Raw genomic sequence first — 19,052 nt, forward strand, 5'->3', positions numbered from 1 at the left:
CAGCTGGTGATCATCTTACCTCCCTCTTCTGAGCGCTGGGATCACAGGTGTTCGCTGGCCATGCAAAGGGGCTTCTGGGGCGCTGGCCATGGGACCACAGGGCTTCCTGCATTCACTCTATCTACTGAGCCACACTCCCAGCCCCTCATTCCATGAAGTCAGAATCAGCAGATGCCCCAAGCTTCATGCATCTGCATATGCAGAAGACCCCAGGTGGGAGGCACACTGAAGGCCTTTCTTCAGGGCTGATGGAGCAATTGAGTCAACGATTGGGCATCTATCCCCTCAGCCTCCTGCTTCCTAGAAGTGCCATCCCTCAAAGCTTCACTTTCAGTTATTTATCGTCACACGAACAACCCGAACCTATATCAAACAAACAACCTAAACGTGAACCCTGTTTGTTTCCTCGGATCCCTTCTCAGCTGTCAGTAACACCTCCCCTCTTCCCAGGCTCCAGAGCAGCAATCATCCATTATCCTACTTCCTCCTCAGTCCCTGCTCATTCCCAAGGGGCTCCCCACTCCACTTCCTGAACAGCAATCCCACAAACCGAGCGTTTTCCTTTCTCACTTCCCGCAGTGTCTCTAGTTTAGCCTAAAGTAATTTCCTGCTGAAACTGTGGAGAACCTTGCCTCCCCACTCCTAACTCTCCTGCTTATCTCTTCACTCCTGGGAACCTAAGATTTTACTAACAAAAATGTCTTATTTTCTCAGTTTCTCATGTTCCCAACCCCAGATGCTTTCTATCCACGGGGGATTGTTTTTCTTCGAGATTTCCAGATTGGTTTCTCACCTCTCAATCATCTCACAATATGTATAGGAGCTTCCCTTTAAATAAAATTCATGTTTCATAATATATCTATCTCTTTTAGCTCATCATTTTCTTCTCCTAACTTCCATGCTCTGCCCCCTGATATGAATGTCTGGCTCCAATACAACAGCTCCCTGTCAGTTCTTTCTTACAATTCAGAGATTATCTGCATTGTAGCATATTGGTCTTATAGATTCTCTCTCTCTCTCTCTCTCTCTCTCTCTCTCTCTCTCTCTCTCTCTCACACACACACACACACACACACACACACACACACACACACTGTACCATATCCTCTTCCAGAACTGTTTCCTTATATACAACAAAGACTTATTTTGTTGCTAAGTCATACATGGTTTCTAAACACTGGTTGTTTTGAATCACAACAAGCATGTCACAAGATGTGATCACTGCTATTTCTTTAAGAACACTTCCTGACCTTAGACAGGAAATGGGAAGTGGGCAGCCCTAGAATAGCTTTAAGGAAATGCTGTGTTACAGAAACTACTGTGGGGATAGCACGGGCCATTTCCTAACCCAGGTAAAGGCAGGAGCAGAGGAAACAGGTCTCAGTTGCTTCACGGGGAGTAGTCATACGAACTGTGAATCGCCATTCTGTTAATTTAATGGACCTGAGAACTGGGGAGTGATTTGTCTAAAGTTAAGTGAGGGAGCTGGCTTGGTGCTGCTGTGAGTATGTGACACTGGGCTCTTTGAGTACTCTTCCTTGCACCTGAGTCCCTCCACTGTGGTGTTTACAGTAATGTTTCTGGTGGAAGAGCCTTCTGGGTTCCACAGAAGTTCCTGTTTCCTCTGGTCAAAAACTCATGGGTCCCTTTGTGACACTGTGTGGAAGTGCTTTCTTTCTCTTACTGTTTCAGGTGCTTGCAATGTTTACTTGTGGCTCGGTTTTGTAGGTTTCTGTCCCTGATCACTCCCTCTTGTTGCTTCAGAGCTGTGGCTTGGAAAGTACCAAGAGCAGAGCAGCTCCCTGTGTGGCCAGGAAATGAAAAAGATAAAGGGCAGAGGCTCCATATTGCCCTTAAAGGGTGCATCCCTAACAGCTAGAAGACTTCCTACCATTCTTCTCATCTTCATTTTCTGAGCACTTCTCAATCCAGGGGCCTCTCAGAGACATTTCAGATACTGACAAAGGTAGACTTTCTCTTTGGTTCCTCCCAGAGCTGGTCAGTACAAGGGTGGGTAGAAATGGCTGATGCTGGCCAACTATTACAACTCCACGCTGTTCTAGAGACTGCTTCTGTTTTGAATATAGCCCTAGCCCTTCTTTCTGGAATGTCCCTTAGAACTCTGTTGTAGTTGCTTTCACTGTTCGATACCTTGGGCTTGAATATGTAGTGGCAAAATCGAGATTTTTTTTTTTCCACTGAGACAGTTTCAGTGCCTCCTCTGTGACAGCAGGGAGCGGCATGATGTTCAGCCGCAGTGTGATAGGAAGACAGAAGCACCCTCTGTTCTTTATGGATCACGAAGGCCTGAGCTAATTAGTGTTATTAGAAAGCCAATCAGAAATACATTTTATTTCTCTGTGTGGTGGGAAGGGAGCATGTAGAAGCTGGCCGTAGAGGAGACGTGTTTGTCCATACTGTTGTGGACACCGGGTCTGGAGAAGAGGGAGAAGAGGGAGGGGGCTGCGAGATTCTCTTTTTTGAATGCTAACTGGACCCAGTACTTGGGTAATCTTAGACTGTGAGCTGTATAGATGTACAGGGAGCTGATTTCCCTCATTTCCAGCTTTCCAGTGAGTTTACCTTCTAGGCCATTTCCATTTTATTTTTCCTCGGCCTTGTACTATTGGACTGTGTTGAGTTCATGCTAAACACTTTGTGGCTTGAATGTGAAAAGTGCTCCAAGTGGCGGCATTCTTTTGGAAGGTTGTAAAGCCTTCAGGAGTTCTATTCTTGCCCCTGGGGCTCTGGAAGTACCATGCTTGCCCCTCCATGGTGGCCTGTAGTGTTCAACTGTGAGTTAATCCTTTCTCCCTACGGTTGCTTTTGCAGAGTACTTGGTTACAACAAGAAAATTATCGCTGACAACAACTCATACAGCCCCTCTTCATCTGTGTTTTAGAACCATCCATCTTCTTCATCCCTCTTCCCATCCAGCCATTGAGGGGTTCACAACCTTGCGAGATGCCCCTTCTGCATCTCCGTTAGCTGCTATATCATGTAGAGAACTTCAAGATTATTTCTGACTTTCCCATAAGAATCTGTGGCCAGTTACGTTAGCTAACGGAAACAAGAAAGTCAGACTTAAAATTCTAATAGCATCTGTTAGAAAATATATCACATGCACACACACATGCACACACACACACATGAACACATACACAAACACATGCACACATGCACACATACATTCACATATACATGCATACACACATACATGCACATTCACGTGCACACACACAGGGACACACACATGCACACAATGTGCACACACATGCACTCACATGCACATGCATACACACACATGTACACACACATGCATACATACACACACATGCACACAGACATATAACTATATGCATCCGTTAGATTTTTATTTGTATGAACAAACTTTCATAGCAGCCTGTGTGCTAACACAGCTCTGAAGGGAGACACCTTTTTCTGTCAGTTGCTTTCTTTGGATTTATACTCAGTATGCGGGTCATTCTGACTCCCCACTGGCAGTACAGAGGCGCATGCATTCATTTTATGCACCCCTTCCCCCTCATTAGACTCTGTGCTTCTTACCAGCACTGTCTTCATTTTGGAATGGATACCACAAACCTCTTAATCTCCGTGTGGACAAAAGACATCCCCTAGATTTCAGAAATACTTACTCAGGACCTCAGCTCTGCTCTGCTGAGCTGGCTCAGCCTCTGCTAGCTACTTTCTTCTGCTGTACAGTCTGGAGTCTCCCATGTGCCATTCTGGAAGCTTCATTGCTACTCCCTCAGCTGCTTTGCACAGCTCCAATCCTCGTAACCACAGTCTTATAATAAAGCCTTACACTATTCTCATCCTTCATTTGCCTTTGAGCATAAGCAAAATTGACCTCATTGTATAGGCCACTCTTTATGGTTGCTCAAAGTAAATGAAACCGTCAGCACAGAATAGTCTAATAAAGATATTTGCTTACTTTAGAATATGCTGTCACAGCCTTGTGTATTCCTCTGTGCACATGTCTATGTTCCTGCATGTGTGTGTCACTGCGTGTATGTGCACATATGTGGATTTGTGTGTGCACCAGTATGTGTCTGTATCTGTGCATTTGTATATATGTGTCTGGGTGTGTACCGGTGTGTGTGTGTGTATACCTGTATACCAATTGGTGGGTGTGACTATGTGTGTGCCAGTATGCGTTTGCATTTGTGTGTTTGTGTATACATGTGTGCCTGTGTATATATGTCTCTGTGTATCTAAACTCATGCACACATGTATGTGAATATCTGTGTATCTGTGTGTATGGCTATATGTGTATGACTAAAATTGTGTATATATGTGTCTATGTGTATGCCAGTGGGGGTAGGCACCTGTATGTATATGTGTATAAGTCTAACTGTGTGTGTGTGTGTGTGTGTGTGTGTGTGTGTGTATGTGTGTGTATGCAGGACATAATGTCAAGGTTTGCGTTTCTGAAGAAATTGTCTAAGAAATGCATTATGATTTTCTCCTATATCAGGAGCCACTCAAGACACAACCTCATTTGTCACTGAAGTCAGCACTTCCCACCCCAGGACATGGTGCTGTGCTCTATAAGTCTCCCTCTGAACAGCTGAGGTTTCCACCCACCCTGTGTTCATTCGTGAGCCTTTATTTTGTACAGGAGCAGTCAGAGCTGGGGTTTGGAGCCACTGCTGGCAGATCTGAGCACTGCTCTCTAAGCCCTGCCCAATATGAGAAGATTCCAGTAGAGTCTGGGTTTGTTTGCTACGAACCAGAGGCGTCCAGATGTGCACCATGCTCCCTTGCTCCTCAACGTTGCCATCTTTCCTTCCTTTGACTCCATTCTCCAGCGGGGGCTTTGATATTGTGCAGCTCACAGTGATGCTACTGCACACTGTGATGATACAGACCCATTCCTTCCTCCCCTCCTCAGCCTCTGTGCAGAGATGCACTCCTGCCTATGGCCTTGAGTCCTATTGACCAACTCCATCCTCAGCCTCTGTCCAGCAAATGGGGCTCTTACCTGCCTCCTTGAGTCCATTTTAATCATGTCTACCCCTACACAAACAACCTTTTGTGTCCCCCGGTCTTTTAGAGCCATGTCCATGTGATTCTGTATTCTGTAGGTGGAGAGTCTCAGGATTTTCTATGAAGCCCCTTCAGATCCTGCCTGAACTGGAAAGATAAAGATAATCCCTGCCTTGGGAGCAGAGTTAGTTCCTGAGGTGAGCCTCACTTTCACTTGTTACCTAAATCAGAGACACAACCATGTTCTGAAAGAGCATTGTGCTGTCTGCACATGGCAGGAATCACTGAGACTTCCTGGGTGGTAGCTGTGTGTTTGTATGTTCATATATATGTACAGTCAGAGGCTTGGGTGCTATTCTTGAAGCTCTGTGTTACCGTTTGCTGGAGCTTGCCATGTAGGTTAGATTACCTGGCCAGTGGGCCCCAGGAATCCACTTGTCTCTAACCTCACCCACTCCCTGCCAACACTGCTACTACCACTAGTGGGATTACAGGCACGTGCTCCATGCCTGTTCCTTTTAGGTGGGTACTAAAGAGCAGACTCATTCTTGTGCTCACTAAGCACAAGTGCTTTATCCACTGAGCCATCTCTTAGCACATTGTAGTGTATCTAACCAGCTTGCATTTGTGGAATTATTGGAGAATGCATACTCTCTGGAATTCAAAAGTCCCATTGGAAGAAGGCTGCAAATCAACAGTAAGGTCCCTTTCAGTGGCTCCTCCTTTCCTACCCTCTGGGTCACAGAGTTCCACAGGAATCTGAGAAAATAGCCAAGGGGTTCCCCAAATGCAAAGGGTGTGGGCACACAGCTCTGTGACCTGCCAATGGGTGCCCTCCCCTTTTCCCTGACAGAGATTTAGCTTAAAGCTGCAGGCCACTTCCTAGTGCCACTCACATTCCTAGTTCCACCCCCACATCCTTTCCAAAGTCTGCAGCAGAGCTGCCTCTGATTCCAGCCAAGTCACCTTCAGAGAGAGGGCTCACACAACTCGCTCCCTGCTCTGCCCTTTGGCCCACTTACCAGGGCTGCAGCCAACTCTTCTCTCTTCTCACTCCCTGGGTGAGGCAGAAGCTTCCCCAGGTCCACTGTTTATTTCATCTTCCCTTAGCTGTGGAATCTGAATCACAAAGGAAATGCTTGTGAGTCACACCAGGGTTCCCTCTCACAGCTGCTACTGTGGGCAGCCGCTGTCCCCAGAATTGGAGCAGTGTTTGGCCACCTCCTAGCAGGCCCTCTTACTCCCATTGATTCTTCCTTCAGCCACCTAGATTCTTCTCAGAACAATGACTACTTCACGTCTACAGGCAGTAGATACTTTAACCTCTAAAGCCAATGGGTCCCATCCTTGCTAGATGTCCTCCCTCCTTTCTGCCCCCCTCAGGCAGTAATTATGCTCCTGAAGTATCTGGCTGTGGCTGGCTCATCCTGGTACCAGTAGCATCTCCCATCATGTTACGTGCATGCCCTATGAAGATTTTCTATCCTCACTCTTCCAGAACTTTCTTCCCAAGGCCCAAACTATCTGTATGGCTTCTTTGCAGCCTCTGCCCCCAACACATACATAGCACTGAGGTTGTTAAAGCTGACCTCCTTCTCTTGTTCTTCCCTGTGCAGAATACCCATCCAGACTAGGTCCATGTTTCTCCCTGATTCACAGGAAGGGAACACGCACAGACGTGTATGTGTTATGAACAGAGTTTAGAAGCACAGGATTTCTCTTTTATCTAAAATATCACTCCAGGCTGGACCAATAGTCTGAAAAATAGAAAACTGGGTAATAGTAATGTATCTAGGACAAAATTCTAAAATTAAATGATTATGACTTCTTGATAGAAGAACACAGCAGCCATGAACCAAGTCCATCAAGAGCTTGAGTTATGTTCCTATGTTTATCCTGACAGATCCCAGAATACTCTGGAAAGCCATGGGTTATGGGAGCGCGTCCTTCTCTCTCCTGATCTGTCTTTGTACTGCTACATCTGTGAGTACATGAGAATTTCTGTTTCCCCAGAGCACTAAAGGATCACAGGTCAAGAGAAGGCAACAAGGCAGACAGGGCAGCTCCTAGCTTCCCACATCAGACTGACAATAAGCCTGTGTATTACCCCAAACTCACTTAATCAAAACCAGGCTCAGCAGCAGATAGCATACACCTGTGCATGCATTTCCTGTTTTGACACTATCATAATCTAGGGTTAGCCGAGAAACTTTCTAGATCAGATGGGACTGTGGCTACACCTTTGGGAATCATCTCAATTGTTTATGGATACAGAAGGAATCGGTTCACTATGGGCAGCACCATCCCTACATAGGGAATCCTGAGCTGTATAAGAAATCTAGGGAAGTGCGAACCCAAGTGAGCTATCAAACAGTATCCCTTCCTCCGTGGTTTCTGCTTCAAGTTCTTCCTTGAGTCCCTGTCCTGACTTTCTTTAATGATGAACTATAGCCTAGAAGTGTAAGCCAAATAAATCCTTTCCACCCCTAAACTGCTTTTGGTCATGGTGTTTGTTACAGCAGCGGAGAGCAGCTAGAACCATCGAGATCCCAGTACTGGAGAGTCTGAGGCCTCACAAAAACAAGCAGACAAGCAACAAATCTCTCAGTAAACTGAACATTTGACCACTGGCCACTGTCTAGTCCTCCTGTGTACAGAGCAGCTGTTCTTCAATTTGTCCAGCACTTTGTGTCAGTCTTTCCTTATGTGTGAAATCACCAATGTTATAACACGTCCGGTATTCCTCTTGCTTTTTAAGTCACTTTACCTTTCGGTGAGTTAGATCAGGATCATGTCAGCTCTCTGGAGACAGTCACCCAGATGGAAACTAATGCCCGATGGTCCCCAGCTCCCACCTACACTGCCTAGTATCATACCCATTGCCCCCAAACTCTCTGCTCCCTGTTTGGTTGGTGTTGCCCAGAGTGCATGTCATTTGTTCTCTCTGTAACCCAAAATCAAGAGCCAATGTGTGATTCTCAGGGTGGGCCAGCCTCTTCATCCCCTCTGATGCACACCTGTCAGGGTTCTTCCCTAGGGTTACTGGAGTGTGGGGACACACCTCATTGTGTGTAAGCACTGTTTCAGGTCGTGGGGTTTCTGTCATAAGTTTAATTTATATGACCAGCACTACCCATAAAAATCCCTTTAAGGAAATATTTTGTGTTATCTCTTTTGCTTTCCTTCATCTCCAGTTTTGTCATTACAGTGTTGGACACTGAAGGCAGAGCCTTGCACACACTGTGTGAGTGTTTCGCCTGGTGAATCCTTGACCCCTGCCCTTAATTTTCATGCGTGTCTTTATATTGCCTCTTTGGATTAACATATACCCAGAATTTTTTTTTGATGCCATGCAATCAAATGGCTTCTCCCTCCCGTAGGTACACAGTTCTTCACATTAATCACACTAACCGTACATTCAGACTGACCTGTTTCCGTGTGGCTACCATTTTTCCAATTTTCTGTATGTGTTGGGCTTTTGCTAAGGTGGAATGTTTAGACACATTTATTCCTGTGTCTGAGAACACTCCCTGTTTGTTCCTCTACTGTTTACTAGGTTGCATTTCCATTTCTTGTTTGCTTCCTTGTTTGTTTGCTTGCTTGCTAGGTTTGTTTTTTGCTTTTGTTTTTGTAGCTCTGGCAAGCCTGGAATTTGTTCTGCAGCTGAGACTGACTTCGGACTTGTTTGATCTTTCTGACTGTGCCTCCCAAAATTTGGGATTACAGGCATGTGCCACCACACCAGACTAGCTGTTAATGTTTTTTTGTTTGTTTGTTTGTTTTATTTTTTTTAATGTACATCCTATCCTTTAACACTCAGCATACTTCTCTTGAACACGACCCCAGGTCTATAGCTCAGCAACGCTATGAAGAATGGCACCCTCTTCTTACCCAGTGTGTCTTCCTTAGATTCTTATACTTTTCAAGATGATTTCATAGTGAAAATGAAATGGTTTTGTCTCTTACATTCATTGTTATGATCTATTTAAACTATCCTTAGCAGCTATTCCTCCCTGAAGAAGAGTAATTTCTCATTACATAACTTTTAATGTGCTGTTAGTTTATATGTTAACTTAGTTTGCTTGCTTGCCTATTTTTGTGACAGGGTTCCATGCAGTTCATGCTGGCCTCAAACTCTCTGTGTAGCCATGGATGATTTTTTAACTCCAGAACCTCCTGCCTGCATCTCCTGAGCTTAATGTGCTGCTGGAGATCTAGCCCAGGCTTTGTGCAAGCACTCTACGAACTATATCCTAAACCCTTCTGTACTTTTAAAAGTCTTCCCTTTTGGATGATAGTTTGCCTGGTTTTAAAATCACAATGACAATTACTGATTGTCCTTCAGCTGTGTGTTTAGCTACCATTCATGTATAGACAACCTTTTCTGGAACTTTTAATTTACACACTATTTTTGATATCTGCAAGACTTAGAATCATCTAGAAGACAAACCTCTGGGCATATCAGACAATGGTGTTCTAGATGCCATTAGCTGAGATAGAAGATCCTCTTGGATCTAGGGTTTTTGATTGATAAAAAGGAGAAAGCCAGATGAGCACCAGCATCTATCACCCTCTGCCTCCTGACTGTAGATACAATGTAACTATTGACCACACACTCCTAACTGCCAAGCTTAGGCCCTGCAGATACAATGTAACTATTGACCTCACACCCCTGTTGCCAAGTTTAGGCCCTCAAACTGTGACCTGGGACAAGCCCTTTCTTAAATTGCTTTTGTCAGATATTCCGTCACAGCAACAAGAAAAAGTCATAACTAAAATAGTCATTCCATATTTGGTTATATATGTCTACATTTTAAATGAAAACATTGTGCTTTTCTATTATATCTTAAAGAACCTTTTAAAAAGAAAGGAATAGCATTTTATAAGGAATATTTTCAAGTTATTTCAAGTTTGAGATGTTTAGACACATCATTCATCACTTTTAAGCACTTATTCATAAGAAGCACTGTTCGGTGCCTGTAGCTTAGCTCTCTGATTTACTTAATGGTTTCATTCATGATTTTAACTCTCTTTATAGATGAAAAATATCCTGCAGGGTCTGGAAAATAGGGGTCCTGTGTAATCTATCCATGCCACCCAGAGGGGACAGACTGTGGCACTCAAATTTTTTATTTGTTTTGCTCTACTGCTCCAAAAATTCTATTTCCTTCAATCTTATCTTGAACATATATTGTAGAATTAGGTAAAAGATTCTGGTCACTTGCAGTACTCTTTAGGGTTTTTGGTTGTTTGGTTTTTGTTTTTGTTCGTTTGTTTGCTTTTTCAACTTGACATAATTCAGGGACATCTGTGAAGAGGGAACATTAACTGAGAAAATGTTTCCATTAAATTGTCCTGTACCAAGTTTGTAGGACATTGTGTTGATTAATGGTTGGTTTGGGAGGACCCAGTCCTCTGTAGATAGTATTAGTCCTGGGCAGGTCGTCCTCGGCTGTATAAAAAAGTACTCTGAATGAGCCATAAAAAGCAAATCATTGAACAACATTCCTGCATGGCCTCTGCTTCAATTCCTTCACCCAGGCTCCTGTCCTGCTTCTGTCAGTGATGCACTAAATAGGAATGCTGGCAACCAAGTGTGGTATAATATCTTCCTCTGAGATTAAAACAGAGAGTAGACTACACAAAATAGCTGCAGAAAGGTTAAACAACTCAAAATAGCTTCAGGAAGTTCCTGAAACCGACCAGATTCACCAGGCCCCTCCCTACCAGAGTAAGCAATAAAAGCTGAGAGGATAGCTGAACAGAGCTGCCAAGAAGATTGTAGTAACTGTCTTATAAGTTAAGCTACAAAGAAGACTCTTAGAAGCAGAAACCAGTCAAGCAGCATAGAAGAGGTTTAAACCAGTTGAGTCCCTAGGAAAGGGCACCCAACCTGTTGAGTTTCCTGTAGGTTATGAAGTGTGCTCTAGGTTCCCAGTTTTGTGAGCTGTCACCCATGCTGGGGTGGGCCTTGGTCATGCAGTTGTCTTTAAGTCAGTCCTGTCCTATAAGTGACCCCTCACCCATACCCCTGTAATTAACAAAAACTCTTTGACTCATCACGTTTAACTTTGGTAGTATCAGTACTTTAGTCTGCTGTGGGCTCCCTATCTGGAGTGTGGCATCTCCCCAGCAAAGGTTTAGACATACAACACCAAACAAACTTTCCTTCCTGAGTTGAATTTGGTCATGGTCTTTATCACATCAATAGGAAAACAGTCTAGGACACTTATGAAGACTGTTCAGTTGGTCCATGACCAAAAAGCAGAATCTTTGGACACTGAGACCCAGGTACTGTTATGAGTCTCTGTTTTTAGGCTGTAATGTTTGAGCATATCCCACAGCCTTTCAGAGACAGCTCTATCTTCTACTTGTCTTGGACCTGATTCTGCCCTTTGTATGAGCATAGATGCACACTTAGATCTTCAACATTTTTTGCTGTACAAGTGGCCTTTCCTGACTCCCATGTGGTAGAATTAATAGTTGTCTTGGTCCTTCAGCCTAACATGAGACAGAGACTGCCCATCAGGGGCACCAGTGATGCCTTGTTATCAGGCACAAAGCTCTGAAATGTGCTACTTTTGCCAGTTGGATTAGCAAGTATAACATCCATATCTGTGAAATGTTCAAACCTCCCTCTCTGCGCCCCCTGCTCCTGGTCCTCTAAATCCTTGCACCTGGCAGTTATGGAAAGTGTATAACAATAGTGGAGCATGGTCTTTGTATGCCTCCTGTCTTGCCGTTCTGGTTATTCTTGTACTTCAGTGTCTCATCTGCCTCCTGAGACTTTGGTGCCAGGCATATATTTTATTTATCCCACCCTTTGTAAGGGCAGATAAGTTAGAGTGCTCTTTCGTTCCCCCTCTGGGACTGTTCTTGTTTTATCAGTAATGCACAGGTTGGAGAATAGCTTTAACAGAGTCTGTCTTCAGTGGCTGAAGAACGCACGTAGACTAGAATTCTCCCTAGGGAGGGATTGTCCTGAGTCAGGAGAAAGGTCTCCATCCTAGGATAAGTACCCTAACCCTTTAGATGCAGAGGAAAGCTGACCCAACACTCCCCACAGATGTGTACAACTGCGTCTTGCCAAAGATAACTATGAATGCAACCCAAACTCGCTTTAAATATTGTTAGTGCCTTTGCCTGACGTTTTGGTAACTATATTGCAGAGTGTGAGCTTTGCTGATGACAGAAGTATAAGGAGGAGAAAGAGAGAAATTTAACAACATCGAGTCAGTGCTGGCATCTAGACAGGGAAAAGGCAAGGATACAGCAGAGCCTGAAAGTTTACAAGCTCTAGTAGCACCTTGATTCAGCCCAATGAATATGTAGGTGTGGCTTCCCAAAATAGAAAAGAACAAGTTACCTTGTTTTAAGTTGCTGGGTCTTAAAGTCGGTCTCAGTTGTTACAGCAGCAACTGGAGACAGTGTACACGACAGAAATCCTACCTGCTCAGCTTCTAATATACACAATGACACAGATCCTGTAAGCTGTGAGTACAGAATCCTAAGATGTAGCTACTAGTATTATCACGTAGACTGACAGGACACGGAATGCCTAAAAAGGATGAAGGAAGCTGAGCGTCACCATCCCTCTCTCTCTGTTCCTGACTGCTGATGGACACCATGTGACCAGCCGATTCCTGATCCTGCCACTGTGCCTTTACCACGTAATTGACTGTACCCTCGAACTGTGAGCTTTCGTTGGGTATTTTTGTCATAGCTACAAGACAAAGAACTGATAGAGTCCTCAAATCTAGAAATGACACACCCAGGGAAAACAGCCCAGAACCACCCTGTGAGCTCTCTAAAGCAACCTTCAGCTCACCAGCTAGATTTCAGTCTCTGATTGATGAGGGGTACTTGAATTTCTTAACTCTGTTTGCACCTTAATCGATCATTTACAAAAAGGTGAAGCAATATACGTAATCATTTGTTTATTGTTTTGATTTTCATCTAGAAGTATTCTAGATTTTTCCATATTTTAGGGTACCCCATTCTCTCCAACCATTTGTTCTTGACTGGACCTGACTTCTGAATTTGGTATTTATTGCAACCCACTTACTTTGTTCTGTGGAATACTTTTTTTTTTTCTTTTTACTTCCTTAGGGGAAAAAAAATCTGTGCTTATTCTTCCAGATGATTTGTTACTAAGTTACTGGTGTATATTTACATGATTGTTTTTGCTTGAAAACATTAAATAGCAATTATTTAACAGTTCCTTCAAGGGCTTACCCTGGAGATGGTCTAAGGGGAAGGCTTTATCAAGCTAGTGTCGGGCTGGAGAGATGGCTCAGCTGTTAAAAGGCTAGGCTCACAACCAAAAATACAAGCTAGTGTCAAGAAAGCATTGACATAGGACCATTTCAAGAAGTCTTCAATCATTTCCCTTTCTCCCAAACTGTGATTACTAAAGCTTGTGTTTAGTGGTATATAGAAGTGCTCAGTTGGCAGTCAGGAGTTCCTAAATATGTGTACATTGATGTCTGTATTGAACTCAGCACATGAATGGTAAGTCTAGGACATGCTCAACTAGAAACGGGACAAGGAGGAAGATCAGGAGTTGAGAACCTCTCTGTCCTGAAAGAGATTTTCCAGTTACAAACCTGCCCTATTCTATGACTTTGTCCGTTCCCAGCATCACATGAAGCACACATGGTGGTACAGGATTTGTAATCCCAGCATCTGGGAGGTAAAATAAGGGGTCATAAGCTCAAAGTCATTCTTGGCTGCATTTTGAGTTTAAGAACAGCTACCTTTACAAGCAGAAATAAAAGTATGCTAGACTGTAATAATCTTAACTTTAAAGTGGAGGGAAAAGACACTTTACTGCAGAGTGCTCCCATGAGGAAAGATGGTCTCCCACTGGTCACCCCTGAAGATTTGTCTCTTACCTCATCTGGAGGACATATCACCGAGGTTAGACCTCCAGGTTTCAGGGTCTCATGTCATTCCTAGTGTGTACATACGCTCTGCTTCATGCTTGTAGCTCAAGATGTGAACTCTCAGCTTTCAGCTTCCTGTTCTGGCTATTATGCCTATTTATGCTTTCCACATGTTGTCTGCCACCAAGCTGTCCCCACCGTTACAGTTTCTAGCCCCCTGGAACCATAAGCCGAAATAAACTTTTTTCTTTAGTAAGACGTCTTGGTCATGGTGTTTTATCACAGCAACTGAAAAGTAGTTAGTATAATGTCTGTCTTAGTGTTTCTACTGCTTCAGCAAAAGACCATTGCCAAAGCCAAGTTGTGGAGGAGAGGGTTTACTCAGCCTACACTTCCATATTGCTGTTAATCAATAAATCAAGTTCAGCAGAACTCAAACAGGACAGGAATCTGGAGGCAGGAGCTGATGCAGAGGCCACGGAGGAGCACTACTTACTGGCTTGCTTCCCATGGGTTCTCAGTCTACTTTCTTATAGAACCCAGGACCACCAGCCCTTGGATAGCACCACCCACAATGGGCTGACCCCTCCCCTATTATCACTAATTTTAAAAATACCCTACAATGGAATCTTATGCGGCATCTCTCTATTGAGGCTCCCAACTTTCAGATGACTCTAGCTTGTGTCAATTTGACATAAAACTAGCCAGGACACTGCTTCAAATCACCTTAGCCATCTCCACACAGCAGTGGTAGTGGCTGAAATTATATATATGCATATAATACATAATATTATATGACCAAGGATGACCAAAGATGCCAAGGAACCTTCATCTTCAATGGGAATGTGAAATAGCAGAGTCATTGTGGTAAAAATGATGGTTATTTATAAAACTAAACACAGGTATTATAAGGCCCAGCAGTAATACTCCTGGACTTTATTCTGGAGAAATCAAAGGGTAGGCTCACACAAAAACCTGCACCCAAGCATTTTCTGAGGCTTTGGTTAATTCTAAGTCTGTGAACAACTGTCTTACAAAGGGTAGGTTTAAAGTGAACTTTGGTAGATATACACAGTGGACTACTATTCAACAATGAAAACTCCTCCACACTGTTGGTGCACATACAAGTTTGATGGCTTGCCAGGGCATTGTTCAAAATGAAAAAGCTAATATCCCAGTTTACATGTGCCATGACCCCATTCCCAGGAGATGTCTGTAATAATCAAATGATGGACATAAAAAAAAATCACACTTTAAAGAAAGAGGGAATTGGGAGTGTAGCTCAGTGGTAGAGCATTTACCTAAAATACTGAAAACCCTGAGGTCTGCCAGCCGGCTCTGTCAAAGCAAACAAGTAAACAAGCATACTGCCAAGAGCCAGAAAGCAAGGAAAGGAATGGGAGTGGCCACGGCTACAGACTCCCCAGTGGTGTATCCTTGCTATGAGACTGCCCTGCCATCTTGACTGGGGGAGGGGCCACACCAGTGTGCACATGGGATACAATTCCACAGAATTCAGTGTACACACAAGCAAGTAAGCTCTGAACATAGAAGATGAAGTTCTGAACAAGGCTTGTGGAGGGCATCAGTGTTCATTTCTCAATCCTGTGGAGTACAGTAGGGGGTTGGGTGTAAATGGGATTGCTTCGTTCTTACAGCAAACTGCCTAGGAATCCACAGTCATCTCAAAATGACAAGCTCATCCCAGAACATTGTGTTCAGCCTGTGGCTGGTTAAGATCTGGTTTTAGATTAACAAGTGTGTGCTTCTAAGAGGCGTTTGTCCTTGAGAGAGAAAGCTTTAGAAATGGGGAAGAGCTTTACTGTCATCCTTAGTGTCCCCCTTTCCCTGTCTTCCACACGATCACTAAGTCCTGCTTATTGTACAGTCTTTAGAACCTACCTCTTACTTCATTTCTGTAATACCATCTCAAATGGGCCAACAAACTGTCTTGTTAAATGAAACACACATGCATGCATGCACTACTCAAGCATACACACACACACACACACACACACACACACACACACACTCACAAAAACACACGCACATGCGCACACATACTTTCGCCTGAGCATACAAAGAAGGTAGGAAGAAAAATAAAAAAGAGGAAGTGTCCCATCTGAGACTTTGACCCTGACACTTTGTCTTCAAGGCCTCTTCTTAAATTCTGTCCCAGGAATTCTTGATTTACACGTTGCCCTTCATTGAGTAAGTCACTTAATTAAGTCACTACAATTGGACCATGGAAGATTCTAAATAATCATTCCCATGCCCTCTTTTCCTAAATTTCCCTAGATTCGAGACTCAGTTGGTCTCTATTTTCTACTTAACACTAGCCCTCAACATCCCAACACTCCAGGTTCCCTCCCTACCAGTAATGTAGTGTTTCCCGGGTGGACACACCTGTCAGCATTTGGTCCAGCACAAAATGGTTCCTGCTTTGGCATGGGAGCCACTCCCAAATCCCATCTGTTTCTGTCCTGATCCTGTTGGCTGTCTTTGTTCCTGCCAGCCTCAGTCCTGACTCTTCCTGGGTTCCCTCCTGGACATTGCCCCATCCTCCAGCTTCTGAAACTCCAGGTTACCCTTACTGACCCAGACCACATCACAACCTCTCTTCTACGAGGTCTTGAATTTATCTTCCCAAGTTGGGTAGTTTTGTGTTTGCAGTAGTCTGTTATTCTTATCATGTTAAGGAGACTGTAACATCTTTGAAGGCATTGCCTGGGTCTCAGATTTCTTTGGATTACCCATTCAAGCAATGTTGCAGCGTAAGGGGCAATAAGTAGTTTATGCCCTGCCAGCATGGGGAGGTTTGGGGGGCAATATATGCAAGGGTATGGGGGTGGATTTGCGAGAAGGGGGGTAAAGGATGAAGGATGGGGAAGGCACGGATGGGTGACTTCTTGACAAGAGCTAATGATTCTGGTGAAGTAGCAGAATAAACCTAACATACACCTCAAACAAACACCTTAACATTTAGCGATAGTTAGATGGCTCAGTGGATAAAATGCTTGAAGCACAAGATGAGGTGTTGGAGTTGGTCCCTATAACCTACATTAAAACCCAGGTGTGGCGGTACACACTTGTAATTCCAATGCTGGGGCTTGCTGGCAAGCAAGTTGCAGGCCAATCAGAGACCCTGTCTCAAAACACAAGATGGGCAGCACCTGAGGAATACCAAGGTCCCACTTTGACTTCTAAGTGCATTTGCAACCTGTGCACAGGCACCCACACAAGCCAGATTTTGCCACCCCTAAATCCTCTGCACACTTTCTTCCGTGTCCCCAATCAGAGCCCCAGGTGCTGTTTTCACACACCGATCTTCCTAATCATATCCTCACACTCCTTTGAAATATAATTTGCCAATCCAGCCCAGGACTTCAAAGCCTTGTCAAGTTTATGGCCTCAGCCGAGGAAAGGCTGTGACCACTGGCCCTTCTCCTACCTTGCTGAATCCTGTCCTGAGCCCCGTCCTTACTTTACAGTCATATTTTGGGTAAAATGGTTGTTTCCTCTGGGTAGTTGCAGACAGGGAGAATGTAAGCCCAATGTGGGGAAAGGGCAGGAGATGCATTGGTTTCCTGAAAGCTCTTCTTGGCCTGAGCCTAGAGGTAATTTGTGTGACACATTGCTCCACAATGTTATAAAACAACATGCTGGCCTGTATTTGCTGGTTTATGAAACTGTAAGAGTGTGTGGATTGGGATTGTCTCCTGTGTGCCATGAAACTATTTACTGGTTTGAATTTTCTTTGTCTTTTGGGGTCTTTGAGGATTGAGAGAGCCCTGCACTTTCCCCACATTCCCACCCCAATAGATTCATGAGGATAGTCTACTTACTGGCTGTGAGCCCAAAGCCAGAGAACCGTTGAATACACACCCTTACTTGCTGCTCTCCTGGCTTCACAGACTTGCCTTCTCCAGTTTGACTTCAGTGGGAGCTTCAGAACACCTTTGTGTGAATGTTTCTGTTCACCTTGCTTTACACAGAGATAACAGCTCAGCTCGTAGTTTCGGGCAAAAGTACTCCAAACCACGTGTCCTGAAACCCTCAACAGAAGCACATTAAAAATCAGACTCTAGGGTCTAGATTAAGCCACTTGAAACAGATTTACACTGTAAAAAAATTAATTGAAAGGATTTATCTTTTTTCAAAAATATGTACAGTCAACTGACCTGGAGGTATAACTATACGCAATGCCCTTGCTTTAAGGTTACCCTCAGTACAAAGTGACAGGCTGCTGATTTGTTTAGCTCTTGTGATAAATTCCATTTTTCCAGGTGTGGTATAAACTTCTGGGGACCTGTCTATCAGCAAGCAAGGATGGTGTAATGGGTTTGTCTGAATCTAATGTATGTGCCATGCGAGGTAGTGTTGAACTGGGCTTCCATACTCCTTTTATCCCAAGAAAGCTATCCTATTGCCAGCTTTTGTCCAAATTGAGATTGCTAAATGATATAATTATAGTTATCGTCTTTGCTCCTTTAATAAACCTCTTCTCCAGTCTTAGAGTCCATTAAAGGTGAAACAAAAACAAAACCATTTCCTAAAATCACCTTTCATTACTCAGGTATCTTCTTGAAAACCCTAATCAATTCCTTTCCTGAAGCCTTTCTGTAATTAGGTGCAGAGTATCTGCTTCTTATTCATTCATTCAGACAACAGACATCTTCTCTGCAAACTCTCATTTCTCCCTTCCAATTTGGGCTTTGCAAGCAAGCCTGCTATTTATTCCTGGGACTGATCGATGTCTCTCAATTTAATCCTCAAATAATTATATTCAAACACCCAAAGAGCACAAATGTAGCAGCCTAACTATTTAACTCAAATTCTAAATCACTAGCTATTCATGATTATGGTTGTAATGAGTTTTTAGGGCATATATTATCATTATTTAACAGCAGAAAAGGGGTCGGTGTTTCTTTCCCTCACTAAATCAAAGATGACTGAGGTTAGCATTCTATTAGACCCTTTAGTTGACCTTCGGGTGTTGAGCAGGTGCCTGGGCTGCCCTCCTTCTTCATTAATGGATGCTAAGCAAGAGAGTGAAAAGCAAGATGTACCCAGTGACCTAGGTTTTTTTTTTCTACTTGGTCACATGATGTCCATGCACTTACACAGGTTGAACTGAGAATATGAATAGAGCTGGGA

At 43.8% G+C, this 19,052-nt stretch overlaps 1 long non-coding RNA gene across 1 annotated transcript; it reads left to right on the forward strand.

Moving 5' to 3' along the window:
- Nucleotides 1-1,300: 1,300 nt before the first annotated feature.
- On the forward strand, nucleotides 1,301-7,640 carry LOC102548408 (uncharacterized). Its single transcript, XR_005496832.2, has 4 exons — nucleotides 1,301-1,352; nucleotides 5,109-5,207; nucleotides 6,914-6,993; nucleotides 7,530-7,640. It is a non-coding gene; the product is annotated as an uncharacterized LOC102548408 (long non-coding RNA).
- Nucleotides 7,641-19,052: the final 11,412 nt, after the last annotated feature.

The sequence above is a fragment of the Rattus norvegicus genome, chromosome 19 (genome assembly GCF_036323735.1).
Source record: "Rattus norvegicus strain BN/NHsdMcwi chromosome 19, GRCr8, whole genome shotgun sequence".
NCBI classification, from domain to species: Eukaryota; Metazoa; Chordata; class Mammalia; order Rodentia; family Muridae; genus Rattus; species Rattus norvegicus.